Below are 9,282 nucleotides of genomic sequence, written 5' to 3'. Positions count from 1 at the left end.
ATGGCAGCTGAAATCACGATAAGCATTCACCTGGCAGTCCTGGGAATCGGGTAGTGTAGGATTCAACCGGTTCAGGCTGGTTCATGCGAACCGGTAGTTAAATTGCTGTTTGGCCCCACCCCTTCCTGCCCCTTCCGGAGTCCCCATACCCCCATTTTGGCTCCCAGGTAAGTGCAGGGAGGCCTACTAGGCCCAAAATGGGGTGCACGGGGGAGGGCAGCACGCCCACCCGTGGCCTGTTTTCACTCCCAGGAGGCTTCACAGAGGCCTCCTAGGCCCAAAATGGGGCACGAGAGGTGGCAGCGCTCCTCCCCCACAGCCTGTTTTTGCTCCCAGGTGGATGCAGGGGGATGAATGCTGCCTGTCACACACCCTGGCCATGCCCTCCATGGCCACGTCCACTCAGCCAGTCATTAGGGCAGAGAACTGGTTGTTAAATTATTTGAATCCCACCACTTGAATAAGGGCTATTAATTCTGCTAATACCATTTCACAAAGCGCTTCTAATGACAAAGTTTGTCTGGCAGTTAGAAACGGGATATGAGTGAACCACCTCTGGATCTCTCCTTGAAGCCTCCAGGAACAGTTCTATCAAGTGCAGCTGAAGATTTCTCCAGTGCAAAGAATCAAAGTGCTGAGTTTGCCAACAAATCACAGAAAACATTTGATAAGCGACGTGAGATTCCAGCTATGACATTTGTGGTAAAAAGAACATATTAAAAATATGGCAGTTTACTTAGGATCAGTATCCTGAGACAACATTAATGGCAGTTGGTAATTATCTTAAATATAAAATAGGGGAGATTTTGCCAGGTTTATGAAGTAGGAAGCCAAATGTATGAACATTAGTTCTATTATTGAGTTACAGTAACAGAATATTGCACATCTAAAAGCGCCTCTCCCCTCCTGTCTTTATCTACATGAGCCCTAGGGAAGTTCGTTGTTTAATTGTTTAATAACAATTATATGTATGCTTAAGATTTTTTTTTAATCTGACTCTTATCTTAATTGTGGCTCTTTGTCCAATTCATCAAAATTATTCTAAGAACTTGAATTTTGCTAAAAACATCTTTGGTTTTTTTAAAATGGCAATAAACCTGATAGTTAGCTTATCAAATCTGAAAGAGATAAGAGGAAAGAAATATTACTTATATTTCAGATGATAGCAGATGTTTTGACAACAGAAGAGGTAACAAATTTTAGAAATATTCCAGATTGTATTGTAAAAAGACACAAAACTTAGACAAGATAGAATGGAATGGAATGGAATGGAATGGAATAGAATAGAATAGAATAGAATAGAATAGAATAGAATAGAATAGAATAGAATAGAATAGAATTCTTTATTGGCCAAGCGTAATGGGACACACAGGGAATTTGTCTTTGGTGCATATGCTCTCAGTGTTCATAAGGAGAATAAAATACATTCATAAAGAATAAAAAGATACAACACTTAGTGATGGGAAAATATTTAAATAGAATTCAGCATACAAAATTCATAGAACAACAAAAGGAAAATTTCAGTATACCCAATACTAAAGAGGAAACAAATGAAGAAATACAAAACCTGAAAGTGAAAGGACCACACAGATTCTTTGCAATATTGCCAGAGTTTTTAGGAAAAAGAGAAATAACTTGTTTACATACTCTGTAAAAGAGTTAAAAAAAAAAAAAAAACCCAGTTAAAATTTTTACAAGCCTCAAAACAATGAGGTGAACTGACAGCATCATATTTTTACTTTCATTACCATGTTAGTTGTTTAAGTTGGATAACAAATAAATTATAACATCTTAAGGCTACATTACTTCTATAAAAGGAATAGGACTTCCAGAGTGGTTGTGCAAATATTTGTTACATTTTAAAAAAAAACCCTAAAATCTATAAGGGTTCATTCAATAAAATATGGGATAAACATAGAAAAAGTATCAGTCCAGATCTCTTGCCTTGATATTAAATATTTATTTCCATGAAAGGGAAATTTGATCAGTGGAAGGATAATTTGTATAGAGTGCAAGAGTGAATTATTAATAAGGCAAGAAGGAAATCCTTCAAGGGTCTCTCTCTTCTGTAAGGCCATAATAACTTCACTTGATTCAGTATCTACAGATGATAATGTAGTCCAAAAGAAATTAGAAAAGCAAGGTAGAATACTAACAAATTTGACTGAATTTGAAAAACTTCTTACACCAAAGTTAGATTATTGCTTGGAGCTTATCTATAAACTGCTTTGTTGTTGTTAGTAGCGAAGTCATGTCCGACCTATCGCGATCCCATGGACAACATTCCTCCAGGCCTTCCTGTCCTCTATCATCCTCTGGAGTCCATTTAAGCTCACACCTACTGCTACAGTGACTCCATCCAGCCACTTCGTTCTCTGCCGTCCCCTTCTTCTTTTGCCCTCAATCATTCCCAGCGTTAGGCTCCTCTCCAGTGAGTCCTTCCTTCTCATTAGGTGGCCAAAGTATTTGAGTTTCATCTTCAGGATCTGGCCTTCTAAAGAGCAGTCAGGGTTGATCTCTTCTAGGACTGACCAGTTTGATCGCCATAACTGCTTGGTGAAATATTATTCAGAAAGTCAACAAGTCAAAGACAATATGATTATGAGTATGCAGAATTTAAGTAGAACAATCTATATGAAACAATGAGAATATCAATCAAAGAAAAATATCAATTTCCACTTAATATTACAAATTTCCACTTTTAATATTAATATTAAAATTGATACATTTTACTGATCGGAAACTTCCATGTTGACTGCCAAAATAGGCAATTTTAATTTTTGTTTTTGAAATTTAATAATTAATTGGATTCTTTTTGTTTTATTGTTTTTATTTTTGCTGGCACTGTTGCAAACCACACTAATTCTGGAAAATAACTTATAATAAAATGAAACTAATTTTAAAGGTGGATTTTTTTTTCTTCCAATCTATTTATACTTATGCATTACAAAATCTTATATTCCCATAAAATACACTGGATTGGGTTTTTTAAATAGCTAACTAGAATTCTCTACGTTCTCACTGGATATTAAAAACAAGAAGAATGGCAAAGTAAGTTATAGGAGTATGTTTTCATATCAAAATTAACTTTATATCAATCAGTCTGGCTAGGTGGCTCAGTGGCTAAGACACTGAGCTTGTTGATCAGAAAAGCCGGCAGTTTGGCGGTTCCAATCCCTCGTACTGGTCCTGTGTGAGCAGGGGGTTGGACTAGATGATATCCAAGATCTCTTCCAACTCTGTTACTGTTAAATAAATTTATTACAGTCTTAGACCAGAGACCAGAACAAATAAAAACACTCAGTATATATACGATTAAAAATTCTAGTATAAAATATTAAATAACAACTAAAATCTATAATAAAATCCAGCCTGTCAATTATACATGATCTGCCTATACTACAGTTGTAATCCATAAACTGTGTGACCTGTGCAGGTTTAATGCTAAAAGGGAAAGGACTAAGTAGTGCCACAATTGTTATATAACATCACTATGGTGGGACTTTATATCAAAAAAGTAAACCTGATACAAAATGTAATGCAATGGGCAATTTATTTATTTATTAGTTCAATTTATATGCCGCCCTCCTCCGAAGACTCAGGGCGGCTTACAATGCACTTATAGCAATAGCCTTCATTCTTTTGTATATGCCTGCTTATTAGGGCTTTTGGCCCCCCATAAGCGGTGTTTCTACAAAGTCATCTTATTGCCCCCACAATCCGGGTCCTCAATTTACCTACCTCAGAAGGATGGAAGGTTGAATCAACCTTGAGCCTGGTGAGATTTGAACTCGCACTAATTGCAGGCAGCTGGCAGCTAAGTGCTACATAACAGCACTTAGTCCGCTGCACCACCAAGGCAGTAATCAAAAGTAATCTTACATTTGGATTATAATTTTGTAAATCGGTTTGTACCAAACCCAAGGTTTGATTTCTCCTTAAGGTAAGATTGTAATTTTATTATCATTTGCTAAACGACGCTATAGAGCACTGCACACCAGAACAATTAGACGCAAAAACATTTTCCCCCAAACACCCTCACTCTGCTAAACAAATAATTCCCTCAACATGGTCAAACTAGTTACTAAATCTGCATTACTATTAATCGTCTCATATTAATCATTATGTCAATAGTGACATAAAATCTCAAATTGATATGTGAGGTTGGCCAGATCAAGAAATAGAATCTACAAAAATGAATGGAACTTTATTGATGTAAACTATAGTAACGCATTCTTGAAAGCTTGGCAGAGTTTTCTCTCTCTCCCTGTTACGCCCAAAAGTTTGATTTTCTTTCTAACATTTTCTTCTTTTCCTGGACTTAAATCATTTTTTTCTAACTACTATGATATAGTTTCTTCCAAGGTCATCTCTTTGGTTTTCTATATGATATCAACATGCTGTTTTTATATTTACTGTATTTTTTGGAGCATAAGACGCACTTTTTCCCCCCTAAAAGAGGGTGAAAATTTGGGTGCACCTTATACACCGAATGTAGCCAAAAACATGAGGCATGGAGGTGGCAATGGTCTGTGGCAGTCCCTGCAGCCTGAAACAGCTGATTGGGGGTATTCTGGGAGGCCAATCTAGCTGCCAATCAGCTGTTCATGCTGAATCAGGCTGCAATACTGTGCTGAAGCTGACCTGGCTGTTCACTATTTGCTGCAAGGATTGTCAGAGTTTGCAGCAGCAATCACATCCAGAAAGCACACACAAGTAACTGATTCAGCAGGATTCAATAACTTCTCTTTATATATATAAAGAGAAGTTATTGAATCCTGCTGAATCAGTATATCAATATAACACATGAAGTAAATATACAATACCAAAAGCAGGTTTTCCAACATGGTAGTAAATACAAGCAAAACACTAGCAGAGGAAAGGAGTTTCAGTTTTAGTTTCAGAGATCAGCACAGCATGCACCTTTAAAACAGTTGAGCTAAGCCACACCCAGGCTCCTTGCTGTCTCCTTCCTTGTTGCTCACACAGCAAATACTGTTTCAGATTCCAAACAGCCCTCAACTCTCTCACACACTGACAGGATGCTAGCCAGATGAATACTGATGGATGCTGGTAGGCAGAGGCAGATTTTTTCCCCTTATTTTCCTCCCCAAAAACTAAGGTGCGTCTTATACTCTGAAGCATCTTATACTCCGAAAAATACGGCATGTGTTTTTGAAAAAAAACTTAATTTAATTTAAACTGTTTATAAAAATCTCTATTTAATATTTTTTTCTGGGTTTTCTTTATTCTGTTCTTGTTTTTTATTATTATTCCTATTCCTATTATTTTCGTATTACTCTTTTCTTATTTTTATCTGGCTCCATATAACTGTGTACACAAGTACAAAATGTTGCTTTGCAAAGGATGAATCCTTGCATGAGAAGAGCTTGTTAAAGAACAATGTAGGTCATGATAGATATTGATTGAGAATAGATATGGCCCATTATAGCAAGAAAGCTTGAATCATGATCAGAAACCTGAACAATGACGAAGAAAGCTGGAGCAGCATTACAATATGGCAGTTAGCTAAGTAATGCAGCAATTGATCCTAAACGGCAGCCCTCCAAACAAATTATACAAAAAGAAAATGGAATTACAGGGGTATCAAGAGAATGAATGCTTTAAAGACTCTCTTATAATTATAGAGCTCGAAAATGCCACTGAACAAATAAAACCTGGCAAAGCTGTTTCAGGGAACACTTGAAGGAACAACTAAAATAGGGCATCAGGAAATGGCTTTTGAAACTATTCAACCAATGTATAAAGATGGTCAAACTTATAACACATGGAGAAAAGAGATAGAACATTGCTGACTTTGAACAAAAATCTTATGATCCAAAAGAATCCTAGGCCAACCTCCCTCCAATGATTTTTAACCATATTTTATAAATGGCTTATAATCCATAAAATGAATTTTAACCCTCCAAAAATCACATACTGTATGGGTCAGATATTGAAATTCAGCCTTGAATTTGATTAGAGAAGTAACCAAATCAAGGCACGGTGTTTGTTGAATTCTCAACAGTGCGATGATATTATTAACTACAGATATTGATTGGAAGGTATAATATCTCTAATAGGTTTCAAAATAATATAAATAATCAAGTCACTCAAAATGATGTCTAGCTTTAGCTTAGAGGCAAACGTAATTGATGGCATATTTAACTGAATATTTACAAGGAAATGTAGTGGCGCCATTGATCATTAACATTTAGGTATGCAGGATTGGTCCACTCACATAAACAAAAGAAGCTTCATATGTTGATCATCTAGTACAAGGGTGTCAAACTCAAGGCCCGTGGGTTGCATCTGGCCACGGGGTGCTTAGATCTGGCCTGCGGGGAAACCCTGGAAACAGTGAAGGATTGGCCAGCAGTTTTACTCTGCCAGTGAAAATGGAGCTCACGAGGGCTGTGAGTGGCCCTCCCGGGCTCCATTTTCAGCTGTGACGGCCTCCTGCAGCCCTCAGCAAAAGCAGATCCATTTTCACTGGCAGAGGGCTGCAGGATGTCGAGCTGCCCACGCCCACCCTGGCCACGCCCACCCCAGGCACACCCAGTTAGCCCCCTGAGGTCAAACACAACCCTGATTTGGCCCTCAATGACACCCCAATCTAGTAGTAGAAACATTACAAAGAAACCTAACTGCAGAATTTTTTTAAATAAAGCACACAGTCACGTATCATGCTTTTACAAACTTTGATCAATACATGTAAGATTAAGGTCAGTCTCTTTCACTGAACAATCAAGACATAAACGAAGCTGGCAAGGGATATTGTTGAAACACAGTAAAATCCTGCGGGGGATGACCCTGGATCATACGCCATCATTTAAAACAGGAAAATTAAGAAAAAGGATCAATGCTTCAAAAAGCATAATTCAAAAAATAGGCACATCTAGCAACCATTGAGAAACTATGCCTTGGTTTTCTATATATATAGCAATATCACAGGCCAAGTGTGAAACGCTCAAGGGGAGAAATATTGACCCATTGTTGAACAATAGCTGCCAAAGTATCATAGTTGTTTTTCAGTCCACTATCATAAATAAATTACAGGTTATCTTCGATCACAATTGGAATGGGAACTTCTGCCACTAAATGATACAGTTGTTAAGTGAGTCATCCTTTGAGCACACCTGATATTACCTTTTTTTTTTGGTGTGTAATTAAGCAAATACGGCTTCCTGGTGACTTTGCTTGTTAGATGCTGGTTAGGAAATTTGCAAAAGCCAATCACATGGCCACATGGGACTGCAACTCTCATACCAACGATGGTATGTGCAAGTAACAGTTTTAAATCTTTTTTTTTTCAGTACTGTCATAACTTTTGAATGGTCACTAAATGAATGATTATAAGGCACAGTAGTTAAAGTGCAGTATTAGCAATAGCAATAGCACTTAGACCTATATACCGCTTCATAGTGCTTTACAGCCCTCTATAAGCAGTTTACAGAGTCAGCATATTGTCCCTAACAATTAGGGTGCTCATTTTACCAACTTTGGACGGATGGAAGGCTGTGTCAACCTTGAGCTGCTCGAACTCCTGGCTGTGGGGAGAGTTAGTCTGCAATACTGCATTCTAATCATTGCACCTGCATGGTCTGGAGTTCGATCTTGATGAAATTCCAGGTTGACTCAGCTTTCCATCCTTCCAAAGTTGGTAAAATGAGGACCCAGGTTGTTGGGAGCAATACGTAAATAGTGCTTCTATATTGTAAATAACCCAGAGTGCGCTGTAATGTGCTAGGGAGCGGTATTAGCTGAAATGCTATTGCTATTGTTATCTGTATATATGCATATCTATATGCTGTAATAGGTCGTCCATGACTTTGTGTACCTCGGCTCAACTATCTCTGACATTCTCTCTTTAGATACTGAGCTGAATAAATGTATTGGTAAAGCGGCCACCACATTTTCCAGATTTACAAAGAGAGTATGTCTTAATAAGAAGCTGAGGGAACATACAAAGATCCAGGTCTATAGAGCCTGCGTCCTGAGCACACTCTTGTACTGCAGTGAGTCTTGGACCCTTTACACACGGCAGGAGAGAAAGTTGATCACCTTTCATATGCGCTGTCTCCGATGAATTCTTGGCATCACCTGGCAGGACAAAATTCCAAATAGCGCAGTCTTGGAACGTGCTGGAATCTCTAGCATGTATACACTATTGAAACAGTGACGTCTACGCTGACTGGGGCATGTCGTGAGAATGGCTGATGGTCGGATTCCAAAAGATCTCCTGCATGGAGAATTAGTGCAGGGAAAGCACCTCAGAGGGAGACCACAGCTGTGATATAAGGATATCTGCAAGAGGGACCTAAAGGCCCTGGGAATGGACATAACAACTGGGAAACCTTGACCTCCGATCATTCAGCTTGGAGGCAAAAGACGCAGCATGGCCTTCTCCAATTTGAAGAGACACTTGTTCGGCAGGCTGAGGCAAAGAGGCAGTCCCTGAACCAGCAAAATCTGGGGGCTGGGCAGGGGACAGAATGTATCTGCCCTCAGTGTGGAGAGATTGCCACTCTCGAATTGGCCTTTTTAGTCACACTAGATGCTGTTTTAGGATCTCTTTCCAGAACACAATACCATAGTCTCTTGAGACTGAAGGATGCCAATGCCATGCTGTAATAGTTTCTAGAGACCTCCAAATCGTAGTCAATAAAACTGAGAGAAAACTGTAATTGAAAGGATGCTAGATGCATCCTCTATGTAACAGCATGTTGGAGTGTATCTATTTGAGATAGCAATAGCAATAGCACTTAGACTTAATCACTGCTTTACAGTGCTTTACAGCCCTCTCTAAGTGGTTTACAGAGTTGGCATATTGCCCCCAACAACCTGGGTCCTCATTTTACCCACCTTGGAAGGATGGAAGGCTGAGTCAACCTTGAGTCCGGTGAGATTTGAACTGCCAAATTGCAGGCAGCCAGCAGTCAGCAGAAATAGCCTGCACTCTAACCACTGCACCTACGCAGCTCATTGCAGATCCTGCAAAAGCTTTCTTATTGCAACAATTATATGGAACAAATATATTACATGGAAAGAAATATGATTAGATGAATGGGTGTAAGAAGACCTAGAAGTGTACTGTAATTTCACACTGAAATAATTTTTTTGCTTTTAATTTGCAAAGGACTGTGATCCATTCTCCTCTATGGTGTCATCCAGATGTTACCAGGTTTTATAATTTTCAGCCAGTATAACCAGAAGGAAGATATAATCTAAGTTACACCATGATATGGAAAGCCATATTAGATGGGACTTTTGGCATTAATA

The sequence above is a fragment of the Pantherophis guttatus genome, chromosome 7 (genome assembly GCF_059756535.1).
Source record: "Pantherophis guttatus breed Tessera chromosome 7, ASM5975653v1, whole genome shotgun sequence".
Classification (NCBI taxonomy): Eukaryota; Metazoa; Chordata; class Lepidosauria; order Squamata; family Colubridae; genus Pantherophis; species Pantherophis guttatus.
This window is presented reverse-complemented; position numbering follows the sequence as displayed.